General features: G+C 28.7%; 1 pseudogene; it reads left to right on the forward strand.

Moving 5' to 3' along the window:
- The window catches only part of LOC142331042 (tyrosine-protein phosphatase 10D-like), a 170,091-nt pseudogene that overhangs the window by 117,624 nt on the left and 32,158 nt on the right, over positions 1-20,309 (forward strand).

The following is a 20,309-nucleotide window of genomic DNA, read 5'->3' on the forward strand; positions in this document are numbered from 1 at the left end:
TTCATCCATTTGTCCGTTGTCAAGTAAAAGCTCGTACAGCATTGTATATATGATGGAACCAAATAAGCTAACTCATGGGTAACGTCGCTATTATTATGCAGGTTCAGACGTGTATAGATATGTACGCATATGTATAGATATGTATAGCTATTATTATGCAGGTTTAGACGTGTGTATAGATATGTGATCTAGTGTAGCACACATTCATCAGAACGATGCCAGTTGTGAGATAGTAGTGAACCAGTAAACATGTCATTGTGAATGCTTTGTGTGTCTGAATTGTGTATAACTTATTTACAACTTTATTTCTTTTAATTAGTCAGTTCAAAATGCCTAGAGTTTGAAAGCTTACTCCATTAGTAAAAGAGTGTTATGAACTTTATTTTGAGTGTAAAGTCATGGACCAAACAAGAGCCTGGGCCCCACATAACTGTTGTTTATTGTGTTCTAGGCTTCTCACTGCACGGAAAGAATGGCACACGCCACATGCCATTTGCTATCCCTATGATTTGGAGAGAACCCAAAGATCACTCTCCTGACTATTATTTCTGCTTAACAAATATTAAAGGGATTACATCAAAATAAAAATGTGCAGTGGTATACCTAACTTGCAATCTCCAATGAGACCAGTTCCACACTGCAAAAAATTGACCAAACCAAAGTTTCCAGAACATGTGACATTAGTTGAAGAGAGCTCAGAGTCTGATGAAAGTTAGGAAGAAAAAAAAACAGATTCTGGTGATACAACTTTTGAACAAAGCAGTTCATCTGTATCTAATTTACTGACTCAAGAAAGTCTTAACAATCTCATATGAGATTTAATGTTAGGCAAAAAACAGTCTGAAATGTGTGCGTGCCAGCTAAAAGGATGAAATCTTCTTCAAAAGAATACAAAAGATATGTACTTATCGTAATCGTCATTCTGAATTTAAAGAATATTTTTCTGAAGAAAATGGCTTAGTGTTTTGTAATGACATTTCTTCTCTTATGTAGACACTTTGTAATGATCATAACCCAACAGAATGGCACTTGTTCATTGATTCCTCTAAAGTTAATTTAAAGCGTGTACTTCTGCATAATGGCAATAAATTCCCATCAGTACCTGTGGCTCACTCTGCTAATATAAGAGAAACATATGAAAACTTTCAATTTATATTGGAAAAGCTTGAAATGTATGAATGGAATATTTGTAGTATTTGAAGGTAATTGCACTTATTCTTGGTCTGCTGCTTGGTTACACAATGTACTATTGTTTTTTGTGTGAATGGTGTAGAAGGGACGAAAAAAACCATTTCATTAGAAAAGAATGGCCTAAATGCAAATCACTCATTCCTGAACAGAAAAAATGAAAGATGACCCATTGTGTAATCCTTAAATTGTGTATCTGCCTCTGTATCAAACTAGAATTAACAAAGAATTTCATCAAGGCCATGGACAACAATCCTGGTTTCATGTACTTCCAAAAATGAGTGATGCAAAAATTAAAGAAGATATATTTGTGGGTCCACAAGACAATCACTAATGCATGATGAAAAGTTTGAGGAACTATAGAATCCACTGGAGGATGCAGCTTGGCAAGTATTCAAAAATTTTACTCAGAGTTTTTTGGGAAATTGAAAGGCAAAGGAAAATTACTGTGATATTGTCAGTGATCTTATAAAAATTTGAGTTGCAATATTTCCTTAAAAGCACAATTCCAGCACTCGTACCTAGATTTCTTCCTGGAAAATCTTGGTACAGTGAGTGAGATGAGCATGGGGAGCAATTTCATCAGGAGATTTCAGCTATGGAAAAGAGGTATCAAGGCAAATGATCCTAATGCTGGTCTATTATTATTATTGGACCATCAAGAGAGATGCTTCACAGTCAAAATAGAACAGAGAATTGTCATTTCGTACTTTCTAGAAGAGTCAAATGTTTTAATATTCTGTAGTTAAGAATGCAGAAAGTATTGAAGTATTTAAAATTATAAATGCTTGTCTCTCAGAAACCTTGCATGATGGGGAAAAACTGATATCATATTTGAATTGAGGAGAAAAAATATTACCATAATCACATACTTTTCTTCCAGAGACAAAAAAAATTTTTTTTTGTTTCCTAGTATTATCTAGAAAGATTAACTTTGTGATACAATTCAACAGGATATATCAAGTATTTATGGATAAGTATTAATTTCCATTACTATATTGGTGATATTCCTGGAATTTGTAATATTATTTCTGTATCATGCTTAAAATGAAAACTATATGACATAATTTTAGCTGTAAATAGTATTTTTTTAGTGCACGCTTCCTTCTACTGTTTCTTTTTCATGACTTTTTACTAGTACTGTAAGTAGAAGCCAATCTGTCTATTAGAAAACTTGTTAATATAAGCGCCTACATAAAATCAAGTCCATGTTTTACCTGTAAGCTGCAGGGCTGTGTATAATAATAATAATACTTAATTTCTTTGCTTGTATCCTAGAATAATTGTATAGCCTGAACTGCAAATTATTTATTTACAATTAGCCTCATATAAAAACTAAATTTACAAATGATTATGAGAATATTAATTTTAATTAAATGAGTTATATTTTAAAATTTGATAATGCAAATAAGTACAGAAACTTGTGTATTTAATGAGGAACCCTGGAGATTATTAAATTGAAAAATTTGTCTCTGAAAATCTGAATTTCCAGAATTGTAAAACAAAAATAATAATTATTTTTAGTAAGACCTTAATATTCTGTATGAATGGTATTTTTAAAAATGTGCTATTTGAATAATATTTTTTTCTACTTTTAAAGATTATATAGCATATTGTAAAAATTTCTTTAATTTTTTTTTTTAATTTAAAGGTATTATAGTATTTTCACTTTTCCAACAATAAAACAGTGTGGTACATTGAGTTATTGAACAATTAATATAATAATATATTAAGTGTTATCTTATCCCAATTTGTTACAATTGTTGTCTCTACTATAATTAAATTTATGAGTTATAATTGTTCACAATTCTGGTAGAACTATGTAGAAATTATTCTTCTACAATTAATTATGTAAACTCGTTTGCCCCTGGAGTTACCAGCAGCTCTGTTGTTAACGGCATACATCGTAAAAAAATTAAGAAACCCTGATATATGCTGTCATGTTGTAATTCTTTAAAAACCTTTATTTTGTTTTATTTAGTTTATTAAACACCCAATGCAACATACTAATAAAAAGGTTTTGTTCCATTTTTAAGTCAAGCACCATTAAATAGCTGTGTTACTCTTTACTAGTAACATCAAATAATAAAAAACGAAATACGAAAACCAGCTTCTACCGATGAAGAAGCTGAACAACTATCTCCAGAAAGATCTCTAAGAATAATTTTCACATAGTTTGAAAGTCATTTGATAACATTTTTTAAAAGTGTGGTCATATTTTGTTATGCCGAGCAATGTATTTTAAATAATATTTTATCATCAGAGAAAGCTAGGAAATCTAGTAGGCGGATGACACTTAAAAGTAAGATCATTTTTTAAAATATTTTAATTGATTATTCTTATGTTTAAGTATTTATACAATTTCTCACCTTAAGAATCACGAGGATGGTTGTTAATTATAATTCAGTATGTATGTTATTGGCAGTAACTTACATTGTTTAATTTTTACTTATTTTAGAAGTTAATATGTCTGTAAGGGTATTTTGTGCCAGTAGTGTGCACTGTAAATTTCCTCCTATTTTACAGATAGAAAATAAAATGTTATCATTCCTATTTAAGTGTAATTGTTCACATACAGAAGTACTGCTCATTGATAAGTAAAATAAATTATTCTTAGAATAAGGGTGTATATTTTATGCACAGGTAAATTTTACTTTAATCTTCTTGTCAGATGGCAACACTTTATTCATGGTTAGTTGCACGTAACAGTTGAAGTAATCCTGTCTTGCACTAATGTCCATTCAGTATGTATTCCTTTGTATTGTGTCAGCTGTGTTGTTTTCAAAGGATGACAAGTATGTAGTGTAAATGACCTGAAAAAATAATAGTAATTTGGTTTGATTTTTTGTTAATGAGAGTTGGGTTGTATCGCTGGATCATATTTATTTTAGTAACTAAGAGTTTATTTTTTCACCTTAGTATATACAGTTAAAATTGGCAGAAGTCCTTACTCTTTCCACTATTACAGAAAAATTGAAAACTTGTAGTTTTTCAGAACAATTCTTATATTCAACTAATCAAAAACTTATTGAGATTTTAAATATTACTGAACAAGCATTATGAAAAGCGACTGTGAAAGGAGGGCTTAAAAGTTTCTTCTTTGTTTTTCCATACTGTAATCATATATAAATAAAATACTATATAAATATATCGGTTACCTATGGTAAAAAATTCTTAAAAATATTTTATTTGTATCTTAAGTATAATCTTTGGTTAAATAACTTAATATGACTGTAATCTGAATAAAATTGTAATTGATTTTATCATGTATAAGTTATGTATTAGATTATAATGTGGTGGTTGTAGGTAAACCAAGTAGTGATGAAGGTATTGATGACATTGAAGGTGATATTGATGATGATGATGATGACATTGAAGGACCCAAATTGGGAATCACACCCCTCACTGATGTTTTGGTGGTGGGGGAAAAGGAGAGGTGATGGTGTAATATGTAACTGATGCTTGCTTTTGCACGCTACATGCACGCTTTGTAGGATGATATGATATTGCATGTTTTTAGGATTATAAGTTTATTATAAAGCTAGAGCTGCTCTTAGGCTTTTACAGTGTTAATTTTTTTTTGTATTTAGAAGGTTTTACTTAATTTTATCTTTGTAATTGTTGTATTGTATTAGGGAAAAAACAGTTGCTGGTTAATTTGGATATAACTGTAAAGGTAATCTCAAAACAAGTTAGGAACAACACGTAGCAAGTGTAGTTTTCCGCACAATGTGTAGTGCATGGAGTGCTGAGAGAATGATTTGAGTTGCCAGTACAATGAAAGGCAGATTTTGTAACAGTCCATTATATTTTTCAGAAAATTATTTACTAATAGAAAGTAAAAGTTCAGAATCTAAAAAAAACATTTTTGTCAAGCAGTTTGTATCATTAATTGTACAGTTTCAGGATATGTTTTTAACATTTTTATGTTAAAAAATATTCAGTGCTTTATTTTAGTCATTCAATTTAAATTAACTAAATATTTATACTAATATGTATAAAAAAGTACTCTACTTTTTCCTATTTTCATGGTGCAAATTCATCATTCTATTCTTTGCCGTATATAAAAGTAGGTGTTAAATATTTTTAAGATTGAGTTTACCTATTGTTTTTAAATTAAGGTATTTTAAATGAAGTATTTTTTTCAACTTCCTGATGGTTAATTTATAACCATTTAAAAAACTCATAAGTAAAGGAAATGAGTAAAAAAGCAAATATAAATATAAGGGGTTTAGTAAAAAAAATAATAAGATTGTAGAAATTTTCACTTTAAGAACTGGGATCATATGTATTTCATATTAAGGCACCTAAGGTTAATTTGGTAATGGAAGGTTGTAGGATAAAACCTATTAATAGTGACAAAGATTAGAACGTGTGAAAAACAAAAATACCTATAGTTGTTTGGGTATATCAGTTTTGTTGAAATAAAATTTAAATCCACTATAAAAAGGTTGGGTGGAATCCAATTAGACAAGTAATTAATAAAACATTTTTTATATGCATGGATATACAGTGAAAAAATTCAGAAAATACCATGAAAAAATCCAGAAAATCAACTGTGTAATGTCTTATTTGAAATTTTTTTACAGGTGATACTGTTTTAACTAAAATGCAATAATAATAAAAATAGTAGTAATTGTTCTTTATATATATATATGTATTGATATAGAGCCAAGCAGTGTATTTATTATTGCCAAATTTTTACAGTTTGTTTTTTTTACTTTATTTCAAATATTTTAGTTAACATTTGTAGCTTTTGTGTTTGGTGTTTGTTATTTTATAAATTTTCTAGTTTTAATTTCATGGTATAATAATTTTTTTATAAATTTTTTTTAAAAATTAAGAACATCTGTTGTAAAAAAAAATTAAGTTAACTTGCATGGAATAAATCTTATTTTTTATCAAAATAATCTAAAGTTTTAAAATTTAAGCGTAGTTGGAACTATTTTGACAGACTTTCACCTTATCTTTCTCTCCTACTCTTTACTCACCATGACATTTTTGGTTTTAATTACAGATGTTTTCATTACCCATTGTTTTTTATGAATATGTTAGTTATTTCTCACCCAATTTCTTTGAGATTTTTCCTTAATTTTCTATTCCACTTTGTTGTATTTTTTATTTTATTCTACTCTATTTCCTGTATCATTGTTCCCCCTTAAAAATGTATTACTATTATTAAAGTTGTGTGTAGCTGATCCTGTCTATTTCAATCATGAAACTCGGTTAATGGAGAGGAAACATATGACATATAGTGAGATCCCTTTGTTAAGTCCCCTGTTAAACGACAAATCTACCATAATAGCCAGTACTATCCAAAAAGCTATAAAATATAAGTTTTTAAATATCTTTTCTGCCTAAAAGTAGATGCCATAACAATGGTCACAGCTATCAGCAGCCTGACACCTGAGATACAAACTGCAAATTACAATCTGTAATTGGCGAATGGCAATTATATGGCCATTCTCAAGAATAAAAAAGTATCTCATTCCAGACTTATAATGAATTAAATTGTTTCTCATTGCTTTCTTTAGTGAGCTAAATACAGTGTTGTACTTAATGGCCAAGTTCACCCAAGTGAATGGTGATATATTCGGTTTACACAATGGTATAAAGCACACCTTCCATGTGTTTGCATCATGGACTTATTATGATGTATAGTAAATGAACATTGTCACTTGGAGAAAGCAACTCTAATGTGTTGCTTTTGCAATATTCATTTATTCACTGACATGTGAAGACTAGGATAGACATTGTAAAGGCACAGTAAGTTAACTTACCTTTTTCTGATCTTATATATTTTTTTAAACATGTTTAAAAACCACTTTCAAAAGTGGTTTGAAAGTTTGACAAACACTTTCTTAAATAAACTGTCATAAAATTAACCATAAATTAACATGAAAATAAATTTACTATAATTCAATTTTTTAAATAAATTAACCGGTTTGCAAAATTGATATGAAGTTGACCAGTTGAAGTAGAATTAGTATGCACGTACAGAAATCTCTAGTGTTAACTGGTTGTTGTTTTTTTTATTATTATAATTAAGCCATAAATTGTTATACCACATCACATTTGTTTTTTTAATTGAATTGCTTATGTAGAAGTGTTGATAGTACCACTGCTTTGAAAAATGATTTCCGTGAAAGTACAAAATCTAGCTTTTATAAGAATTTGCGGTTGTTTTGAACAAATTGAACACTAGTTATATTGTTATAAAGTTGTCAATTTTTTTTTAATTTGTAGAAAAACAACAATTTATTAACTGGGAAAAAGTGGGTAATTTCGGTAAGTTTGTTCTTAATTTATGAAAATTTAACTCTTCTCCTGATGAATTTTCTAAGTGGTACTGCCAACTTGAAAAATGTTTCTCTTTGTAGAAAATAAAGTTATTATACAATTAATAATTAAAAGAACCCGCTTGCCAGCAATTCTTTTATATATACATTCTTCGAGCTCTTTCAGAATAAAATTCCATTATCAGGGACTTAAACATTTTTATGTTTTCGTAATAAAACTAAAACTTCTTTGTCATGTAAATTTGTTTATGTAACATAATATAACAGTGGTTGACATATATTTTAAGATTGTCGACTTAACATCCTGTCATTATAAATGTTTCCACTATTGGTGGTTTTAGTTTTTAAGATTATAACAAAAATTTTTAAGTTCCTGATGATGGAATTTTATTCTGAAAGCGCTTGAACAGATGCAGAAGAATTGTTGATAAGTGGGTTCTTTATTTTTAATTATATAATTATACCAGGGCCATGTTTGATAAAATTATTATAAAGTTGTATACACTGCCTGCACTCAGTTGGAAATCCTTGTTAAAACTATTCTAAAATAAATAAATGTGTATTTTGCTTTCATAGAATGATACATAATGGTTGTAGTTCATTCTGTATCGTATAACTCCCCTTAATCTCTTGGTGAGTACAGTGTTACTACGTTCATTACTGTAGCACTTTCATTCTTAATGAAACCTATGGCAAAATAATTATTGAAATTTCATATCAAGTCTCTTACAACCATTCTATTCATAGACCCTGACATAACGTAGCAATTATCATATAAGACATGAAAGGATTTTGTACGCAGCTGGAGTTTGTCAGTGCTGACAAACTATAATAGTTAATGTATGGTAAAAGTCTATGATATTATTAATGTTTTGTAGTAAAATCTGTTAATCTTTTTTATGTGTATAAAAAAATTTTTATTTACTAGAGAGTAATTAACCGAAATTAAACATTTTAAGAATCATTGTTTTATATGTTGAAATTTATCAAGTTCAGTTGCCTTCCCAAATTTTGTAAATGTTTTTTGCTGAAGTTTTAGGGGAATTTTAGTTTTTATAAGGATCTAGTCATTCATTAACCAATTAACTAATTGTATTTATATCCAATTTTTTATGTATTATGCTGAAATTTGTTTGGTTAATAAATATTGGTATTAGTTGTTTTGATTCAGTGTATGTAGCTTTTCTGTTTATGCATGCATAAGTCTTAGATTGGATATTTTATTTACCATGGTTTAAGCTATTAAGCAAATTAAAAAATAGTCTATATATAAAAATAAACCAATATATATATATATATTGCTCTAAATAAAATGCATTGATTAACTGTTCTATAACTTTGTTCTGTAACTGCATTTCTTTAAAATTTTATTACATTATTAATTACTGGATATAGTGATTTGCAAAAGATTTATGACTTCACAAGTAGTGAAACCTCTCCAATTTCTCTCTTTTAATTCATTATCATTAACAATTTATCATCTTAAGAATTCTTAAGAATTTGTGATTACTCATCTCAATGAAATTTTGTTTATGTAGTTTTCACTGTAATAGATTCAGAAAGCTAAAAGCTAAAAGATGAATTTAGAATTAAAAGGAGATGAAGATTTAAAAACTAGTCTAGGCCAGTTATACAGATTCAGAGTGTTCCATGGAAGTTTTCAGTTTGACATGAATACAAAAAGTTAAGCAAAAACTTTATAGAATAGACAAGAGCATTCAGCATTCATTGCTGATGTTAGAGAAAATTGCAAGTGAAAATGAAACCAATAAAACCAAAAGAAAATCTAGTTTTATGTGTAGAGGTAGTAAAATAATACGATCTGCTTTGACAAGGGGAATATTGACATTTTCCTTTCCTGGGGTAATCTGATTTCTTTTTGGCCAATCTTTAACAGCGTAGTGTTTATCTGTAGCCTAACTAATCCCACAAACACAAGAAACACATATATTTTGTAAAGCCACTCTAGAGACTAAGAAGAAGCCCTATTGCTTTCAGATCAGCAATGATTCTCCATGAGTGTTTATCATACTTAATAGCTTTTAAAATTTTTGACACACTCTCATATGTTTCTTTCATTCAACAGCATGTGCATACGGGTGTAGAAGAAAACTTACTCGAGTTATGTAACAACACTGCCTTTAAGCTTTTTTTTGATGAATCTATAAATGCCGATCATGAATAACATTCTCAATGTCCAGTTCAGACATTAGTCCCTAACATCATGGCAGGAACAAATTAAAAAACCATCCCTTCTAAAGTAATTTAAGTAAATTTTCGTTTTGATTTCTATTTACTGAAACTTTATTATCATTGTATAATAATTTGCATTCTTTAAGATGTGAACCAAGGAATTCTGTATGCTGTTTCAACAAATACATGTCACAAATTAGGTCCCTCAGTTCTGCTGAACTCATGTGATGAGATGAGGTTCAGTATTTCATTCTTCTGGAATCAATATCTATTGAAGATAAGGGTTCATTGGTTGAGCCTTCTGGAGAATCAGGAATTTCTTTCCAAGAAGTTGGAGCAATCTGAATCTGTAAATCAACATCATGAAGGTACTGGTCTCATAGCTGAACGAACATTGGGTATGCAGTACTGCTTTTATTGTTTGAATTAAAATCAGTAACATTTGTTAAGCAAAAATAACAGTCATCATAATGGTTAGTAGGCTCTTGCCAAATTATAGATATCCCAAAAGGCAAATGATCTTTTTTTCCTTTTAACCACTGGGTTAGTTTAACATATGACTTGATGCATGCTACACGTGGAGCCCAGGATTTATCTTGGGTCTCCCAAGGAACAGTCAAAATAATGTTTATAAGCAGTTTTCAGCAGATTCAATGCTGGTTTTTGCTGACTTCATAGTGAATTCTCTGCAGATGTAATAAAAAATATTTGAAGAATTTTACAAGCTCAATTTTTATTCATTGTAAAATTCCAAATTTTTAATGAATGAAAGTAAACTGAAATATCACATAATTACTTAAAATAATTCATAAAATTGTTTCACTATAGAGTGCAATAAAATACAGTGTGAAACACATGCGTGCACGTGCGCACACACACACCTTAAAAAATCTTGATGTTCAATAAAATAATACCAAAAGTTCTGTCGTAAAAATGTTTCACTAAATTTATGACATCACTTGAGTATGATAAAACCACTACCACAACTGAAGAAGCAAGTCATAAAGAGCTCATACTCATACTGAAGAAAGTTTCATCATGTTGAATTACTCATTACTTGACTTACTGTCATGGCTGGCTTGACATCATTCGACTGTTATGTATCAAATATAGGTCTACAGCCTGCATCACAATATAAATCAGATGTCAGTAAGCAAACATATACAGACGTATTAACTTATTTATATTGTTTGTTCCATGAATGATGGAACAAATAAATTTAAGAGGTTTTAATTTAAGAATGTTACATGATGGGTTGTTTCGGAATTCATATTCTAATTCAATACTATATAGAACACCTACTCCTTTTTCAGTTCCAAATTTTATGTTGATAGTGTAATAATAATAATTTGTCTACTATTTCCTTATTTTTATTTACTTTGTAAATAGCCCTAATTAATTTTTTAACATAAAAGTTACTTTTAACATATTTTATTTATCTATAGTTAATTAGAACACAAAATAAAAAATAAGTTTTTCTTTCTTTTCTAACAATTAACCTCCATTACAATTATTAGTATGGAAATACTAGTTATCTTTTATTCGCTTATTGTTAAAAAAAATTCATCACGATCATCTGGGGATTTAAATAACAAAATGAAAAATAAACTTTTTGAAACAGTGTTGATGAAAATAAATACAGTTTTTTGATGATGTAAGTGTTACACAAGTTTGAAAAAAAATTGTACGAGGGTTATTTTTTTTTCAAGGTCTGATCGGTCATGAAATAAAAACCCACGCAAAAATCGGATGTACCTTTGCGCATATGTGTTGCACAGCGTCCCTAGTATGGCCTTCAATCACGCCGCATCACTTTGTTTAGTTCTGAACACGCAGCTAGCATGTAAACATGTCTACAACAGTAGCATCTCTCACCAAGTGTGAAGTGCGTGCGGTAATTCGATTTCTTCAGTCTGAGGGGTGTAATGCAGCTGAAATTCATCGACGAATAAGTGACAGCAAAGTGCGACAATGGTGCAGGAACTTTAAAACAGGACGTACAGATGTTCATGATGCAGGCGGTCAGGGAAGGAAGCAAGTGTCAACCGATGATCTCGTTGAGCAAGTGGATGAGGCAATTCGAGAAAATCGTCGGTTCACAATTTCTATATTGAGTGATTCGTTTCCTGAAATTTCAAGGTCAGCTCTCCTACACCATTGTGAGTGAGAGACTTCAGTACCGCAAACTTGTGTGCAAGATGGGTTCCCAAGATGCTGTCTGACCATCACAAAACAATGAGAATGGACATCTCCCTAACGTTTCTCCAGCGCTACCACAATGAAGGAGAAGATTTTTTGAACAAAATTGTCACGGGATGACACATGGGTCCGTTTCAAAACTGAAGAAACAAAAGAACAATCCAAACGGTGAATGCATTCTCATTCTCCCAGTAAACCAAAGAATTTCAAGCGAACCTTCTCCAACAGAAAGTGTATGGCTACTGTGTTCTAGGACCGGAATGGAGTTCTCTTGGTGGAATTCATGGAACGTGGCACGACAATCACTGCAGCCTCATACTGTGCGTGACTCTTCAACATCTACGAAGGGCAATTCAGAGTAAGCGGAGGGGAATGTTGTCATCAGGCATTGTCTTTCCCCATGATAATGCTCGGCCGCACACTGCAGCTGTAACAAAGAAGCTCCTGCAGCGTTTTCGTTAGGAAGTGTTTGATCACCCACCATACAACCGGACTTGGCTCCATCCGATTTTCGCCTCTTTGCTCACATGAAACGCTGGCTAGGAGGATAACATTTTGGCACAGACATCGAGCTGCAGACCAGCATAGAAACATTCCTGAAAACACAGGTCAGGTGGCTCCGTTCTATGACGAGGGTACTGGAAAGTTGGTACCACGCTATGACAAATGTCTAAATCAGAGTGGCGACTATGTAAAGAAATACCGTAACTATGTAAGTACTTGTTACAAATTTTTTATTTTCACTGTGGTTTTAATTTCATGACCGATCGGGCCTTGAAAAAAATAACTCTTGTAAAATGTTCATACTGGAGTATGCTTCATGACTATTTTACTGAGTCTCCCTGCCTAATGACTGCTGTGAATTTTCAAGCTTAATATATATCTTTTAACTACTTGTTCTTTTCATTATCCATTAGTGTACTTTTCCACTATAGACTCTTAGACCTCTCACTTGTCACTTTAAGAAAACTTATTCTAATCTCCTCATATTCCAACTGTAGTTATACACATTTATTTGCCTGGTGAAGCAGTTATTACACTGATGGGTCTAAGCATAGTAATTCCTTAGATGGTTTTTTTTGTCACAAAATTTGATATTTCCTTCATTGAACGTGTATACTTTTGAATCGAATGCTATACTCATGACTCATCATGTTCTGTTGTGCATAGCTCAGCAAGTGCTCTTTAAATATTCTTTGATACTTACTCTACACATCTAATAACTGTAGATATACATATGTCGATCTTTAGTTTCAGTTGGGTTTCTAGTTGCTTAGGAATCCCCAGTGACAAAAGTGCCCAAATAGCCACATAGGAAACATATACCCAGCTAGCTTTATTGAACTATTCATACGTTCTGGTTGAAGGCAACTTGGCAGAATGAGTGATTGACAGTTATTGAAAAGCTGCGACACAATTGAGTATTACCATAAAAAGTAATTGGTGAAAAACAGTTGTGAAGTGAATTTTGTTTATAATTTGTAGTTTAACATAACAGGTTAATTTATGGATTCCTCATGTCATGGTAAAAGAGGACCAATGTGACCCTTGAGTATGCATAATATTCTTTTTGATTATTTACATTAATTCATTTGTAGTATATTATTCAGTTCATCTGTATGTATATTATTGCTTATTTATTTTAAATCTATTCAGTTTTTTATTTCTATATGTGTTTTCTGACTGTTGTTTTGTCAATTGTCTGAATAAAAGATTTTTACTCACATTTTAGTTTTTTCTTTTTTTTTAGGTCTCTTTAAAACTTAATTGTTTCAGTTAGTATATACACAAATTGTAAAATCACTCACATTGGAAGCAGCTACTTATGGGTTTCAATGATTTATTTGCAGAAAAGCAAAGATTTCACCCCATCTTAACAAAATGTAGTTTATCTTACACAAAAGCTATAGACTAAAACTACAAAGTGGATGCACTTACGTATGGGTTTTGATCAACAAAACTACTCAAGATACCTGGAGAGTTACATAAATTATGTGAATCTATTTACTTAGTAAGATGTGGAAAAATGTTTCTGTTTATGAGCTTAGGTTTATGTTTTTAAAAGTGTGGCTGTTGTTTCATAGGCAAAAGCCAGTATCAAGCTACTATTGTGGTCATTTACTATGGTTAGTGTGAATATTAGACATTGACATTTAGTGGAGTATTAACTCCAATGAATGTTTTCAGTGTAAATCTTTGTATACATGAATCTAATTTGTTGCATCGTGGTATTGTTTTTATATATATTGTTCAGTTTTTCTTAAATGAATTTTGTTGTAATTTTTGGCTGTAGTTTGACGTTTTTTTTGTGGTTTTCAGGTGATAATAATACTTTTTTTTGTGGTTTTCGGGTGATAATAATACTTTCAGTGTCTTGTCTGCACTTACGCGAGTTTTTTGGCCTCTTGTTATAAGAAAACAAGAGTAAAATAGTTTCTTTTTCAGACACTCTCTGCATTAAATTAATGACTCAAGGGTAATTAAGGCTGAAGATAGCTATTTGTAAAACACACACACTAATTCTTTTACAGGAAGTATTACTAAGTACTGAAGAGAATACTACTTAATTTACTACTTTATCAAGTAGTAAATTAAATATATTTGTCAACTTTTTTATGCTGTTAAATATAAAATAGTCTACAATTAGTAATTTAACTGATTTTAAGCATGATGAAAATTAGTGTAATTTTTATTTTTTACTTTAGGACTTTGTTATATTAAAAGTAATAATTTCTGATTTTTAATGTTTAGTTATTATTTTATAATTTTTTTTTCATTGTTATAATAGGTAACACATTATGAAATGTAATAAATTTTGAAAAAAGATATTGCAGTAGTAACATATTTCATCATTTTTGTAATCATCAGTTATTACGAATCATTCAGTTGGGTGTTGTACTGATTCTGTTAATTCTCCTATTTTGATTGTAGTATTTCCTTTTTATTTTTGTTATTTTTAAGAGAATTTTCCAATAGCAAACTATTTCATTAAATTTATTTATTTTTGTCTCTTTTTTCTTTTTTCAGATGATGAGGGTATTGCTGAATCCGGTATGTAAAAATGATGGAAACCAGTATTGTGCCATTTCAGTAATAGTTTATTAATACTGTGTATATTTAAAATACAAATAAACGACCATTTATAAATATATGATTGAACTAATTATAGAATTATGTATAAATTGTTGTATTTGTATACAATGTGCTCATAAACGTTAATATTTTTATATTGCACAGATATTACATCTGTTAAAATAGATATATCTGTTGTTGATGTTTGCTGTAACAGTTGATTTGTAGCAGCATGTGATTTAAGTTAAATGTGCCTTACATATGTAGTTATTATGTACATAAACATAATAAATATTAATCAATAATGACTAAAAATTATAAAACCGTTAAAAGTGTGTGTGATTGTTACCAGTGGTGAGGCATGACCTTTTTGTATAAATAGCGGTAATTATATCTTCCAGTTGAAGTTTCAGTCGCTTTGGTGTTTATTTGCAGAAAAGCAAAGATTTCACCCCCTCTTGACAAAATGTGGTTTATCTTACATAAAAGCTATAAACTAACGCTACAAAATGGATGCAGCTACTTATTGGTTTCAATGTATTTATTTGCAAAAAAGCAAAGATTTCAACCCCATCTTAACAAAACATAGTTTATCTTACACAAATGCTATAGACTAAAATAACAAAATGGATGCAGCTACCTATGGGTTTCGATCAACAAATTTACACAACATATATGGAGACTTACATAATATTATATGATTCTATTTACTTAGTAAGATGTGAAAAAATGTTTCTGTTTATGAGCGTAGGTTTATGTTTTTAAAAGTGTGGCTGTTGATATAGGCAAAAGCCAGTATCAAACTACTATTGGTGGTCATTTTCTATGGTTAGTGTAAATAAATTGAGATTGACGTTTAGTGGAATATTAACTCCACTGAATGTCTTCAGTGTAAGTCTCTGTATACATGAATCTAATTTGTTGCATCGTGGTATTGTTTTTATATATATTACTCAGTTTTTCTTAAATGAATTTTGTTATGGGAGTACATTAATAGGCTTAACTCAACTCCTGAATGCATTTGGATGGACAGACATGTTTTATTAATTAATTTTCACCTCTTTTTTAATGATTGTTAATGAGATTTCTTTGAATGGTTTTATTTTTAATTTCTACCTCTTGATGTTAGGCAGTGTCCATAAGAGTGACTGAACCATTAAATAGCTCATTGTGGATAAGTGCATAGAAAAATTGTATTGAAAATATGAGTTGATATTAAAGACTGCATGCTAGGAGAGTTCTTACAGTTAATTTACATTAATAAATGGAAAAATTTGTATGAATATTCAGTTGTTTCTTGGCTACCATTTGTCTTAATGGTTTTATTGTAATTCTTTTTATTATTTGTAATGGTAGTACAAGTGTATTAATTTTATTACTTCTGATCTACAGTAGTTTGTAAACCGTGTTATTATTACCTTAGCATTTGAATTAAAACTAAGTGCCACTAAAGCTTCACCACTGGACACTATTTATTTTCATTGTTTCTTACTTTAAATAATTTTTTATTATTTTCATTATTTATTTTTACTATTCCTTGATAAAAACTTATTGTTATTAATTTTATTGTTCACCGAGGGCTTGAATAATCTTATAGTTCTATTTTGATATATATTTCTATTATTGTTAGTGGTACAGTTAAACTCAGCCTTTGTTTTTTTATTACTATAAATTCAGTCCTATTATAAATACAGCATTTTTATTTATAATTGTTTATTTTGATCCTAATGTTATGCACCGCTAAATGTGTAAAATTAGTGGAGTAATTTTGTTTAATTTTTTTATAATAGTAGAATCGTTTTAAGCCTTTTAATCTCATTGTTAAATACTAGGGCCGGTTTTTTTTTCATTCAGTTCAAGTATTGTTAAGGCTAAATTATCAGATGGTAACCCAGTATTAATGTTTTGATCAATGTGATTTTGTTTATGTTTGCCGTGTCAGAAATGGCTAAATTAAGGAGAAAGTTTTTAAATTAGAAAGTTTTTACAATTTTCAAATTGTAATATTTTGTACTTATTTTTAATATGGAAAATTACTGATACACATTTTATTAACAAAATTTGTTGTGCAATACTGTCCATTTATTGTATAAAATTTGACTTTACATTTCTGAGCTTTATATTGTTCTTTGTATTTTACTGAAATAATATCTATTTTTCCAGTAAAAAAAAAAAATGTAAAAGTAGGTGTGAATTACAAGTTGCAATGTTTAAACATATTTTTAAAATTGTACAAAATTAAAACTGGGTTTAACTGTATGTTGTTAACACGATATTTTAATTCAGTTAATATAGGGTATTTGTGTTTTCTTTAAGAATCTTAATGAGTGAATCTCTTTATATCTTTTTATAAGATTTTTTTTATAATTTTTATATAATATTCCACTGTTATTTCTGATCTTATTTTATATATTGTTACTAATATTTCTATTTATTTATATTACAAATTATATAATATAAATCTGTATGGTTGTTGAATGACTACGAATTTTCAAAAGTACGTGTGTGAGATACACTTCCTATTAACGTCTTCAGACTGAAAACAAATGTGACTTGTTGCAAATGAAAACTGATGGTGTAACATGAAGTGATGGCTGGCAAAAGCACATCTTTATCAATTAATATGCAATTTATTATTTTTGTGAATATACTGTGATAAATTCAAATAAACTGTATAATTTTATCAGTTTTTTTAATATTTTCGGTTATTAATTAATGATTACATATGTTGTATGAAGTTATGTGATTTTTCTCTAGTATATTAAAACAACTTTTATTACTTTCATTTTGTACATTCAACCAAATTTTATGTATTACCTTAACATTGTTATAAAAAATGTACATCTTGCTTTGTTTGAAAGTAAAAAAAAAAAAAAAAACATATTTATTTAAATAAAAAGTAGTAGGGAAAATAGTTTTCCTGCTTTACTCAACCTTCTCTCATGACTGTTCTTGCTCAAGCTACTGTACAGTTTTTTCTATTTACTTATTTAATCCATTTCACTCTTGTTTGTTGACTAAGACCAAGTTGTGCATTTTATAAGTTGTAATAATTAATATCCATTTCTTTAGCACGCGTGCACACACATACGTGCATGTAGCGTTTCATTGTTCTTATCTAACATTATATTCATAACATAGTGTTCTTCATATTTACTGAAATACCTTCATAGTTTAAACACAAGCATGTCAAGTGTTTTATTTAGTAAGTAATAATCCTTATATATTTTTTTTTTCTTTTTGTTAATCACAGTTTACAGCTATTACGCCCCTAGCTGTTTGCTATTGCCAATCCCTGTAGTTTATAATTATGTTATATTTGATTGTAATTATGAGGTTTGTACACTTCATAAGTGTACATAGTGCATAAAAGCAGCACTATGTAATTTTTTTTAAATAGCATAATGGTCTATAATCTATAATGATTACAGTTTATTAATACAGTCATTTAAAGGAAATTTTTAAGTCCTTTTTTTGTTCTAACTGTGAATTTATCCTATATATTCTAAATAACTTCGAATATATCTCAAAACAAAGTTTAATTTATTATTTGCCTAACAAGGCAAGTGAAACGAGTAATTTTTAGGAAAATAAATTATGTTCGTTTTCTTTTTCAAATAAATGCCCTAACATTTAAATTGTAATAATATTTTTCTCATGATACCACTGGAAAGTTTTCACATTTAATGTAATTTGAGTATTTTGTATTTGTTTTATTTAATTTTTTTTACATATAAATTAAAAATATTACTTTATTCAACTACATAAATGTAATTCTATTATTTTTAAATTAATAAAAAATAATCTAATTTATTTTATAATATTATTTCATGTTTATTTTCTTTTTCTAATAGTTTTAAATTTTTTTTATACTAAATGGATTGTACTAATTACATTTGTATTTTATTGCTATTTTACACCATTATTAAAATTTAATTTGTTGCAGTGTATTAAATTTTTCACATAATTGTTTAAAAATATAAATTTATAAAGTTTATAAAGTAACATAATGAATGTATAATTTTGTTCTAATTGTGTATTTTGATATAGAGAATAAATGTTAATTATTTTAGATTTGCTGTTTGTTAATTACTAAAGTATTGCAAACTTGTTGTTGTTATTAAGAGTAAAGTATCATTTTGAAGACTGTTTTGTTGCGACTATTAATAATAATTTTCTTAATTATTTAGAAGTTCAACATTCCATGTTTAGCATTACTTTTGAAACAGAACATTTATTTTTACTATATTCAGTATTAACCTCTGAACAATATGATAGAAGGAATTTCATTACTGACTTTATTAAATAATATTATGTCTTACTTCTTCCTTCTAAACAAACAAAAAAAAAAAACTTATAACAAAAACAAAAAAGAGCTTATATTTATGAGTTTATGTAATCTTTATCTGTTATGTAGACATTTTCATAATTCCGTTTTATAAAAGACATTACAAAAAAACGTTTTACTGTACTTGTCAATTTTATGTTTGTGTTAAAAATGATATATATTTATAAACAAAAAACATTTATTTTTAGAAATGAACAAAGTTCATTAGATTCAATTGTAAAATGTTTGACTTACTTTACTATCTACTTTGTTCTAAGATTTAATACAAAAGATTTTAAAGTATTAGTGTTTTTATTGTTAGGCTTCTTTTTTTTTCTGAATTTTTGTGATTGAAATTATGTGAAACTGGAGGTAACAAATGCACATGGAATGTTGGCTGATTTAAAATTTGTAACCAAATTTTTTTATTAAAGACCTACATTGATCAACAAGATGAAAACAGTATGAAAATTATAACCAACAAACATACATTGAGTCTTTAACATTTTATGATGTAACCCTCTACCCTAAGATAATTAAAACTATGTAGTTTTAATACATAATACAGAATTGTGCTTTTTATTTATTTAAGGAATTGAATGTTTTTGTGTTAAATATTCAAGACGTACTTTGATTTGAAAGCAAATAAGTACTATATTTATTATTGATACTGCCATCTCATGTAGAATTCAATAGCTTTCTCATTTACGAGTATTGCGTAGTGTTAAGTATTACAATTTATTTCCAAATGAAAGAAATGGTATGATATTTTTATTATTAGATAGCTTAACAACAGAATTATGCAGTAAATTTTGTTTATATATTTTGTGATAATAAAACCTTATCTAAGTAATACAGATATTTTTAGATATACAAATGTGGAATAAACTGCAATATTTATAAATGTAATTTATATATAAATAAAAACTACTTGGAATTTTGTATTTTTTTAATTGTTCTCTATTTTGCAATAGATTTAAATTCATTTGATGATGTGTGCTTACATATACTCATTTCATTACATTTTGATT

The sequence above is a fragment of the Lycorma delicatula genome, chromosome 10 (genome assembly GCF_047948215.1).
Source record: "Lycorma delicatula isolate Av1 chromosome 10, ASM4794821v1, whole genome shotgun sequence".
NCBI classification, from domain to species: domain Eukaryota; kingdom Metazoa; phylum Arthropoda; class Insecta; order Hemiptera; family Fulgoridae; genus Lycorma; species Lycorma delicatula.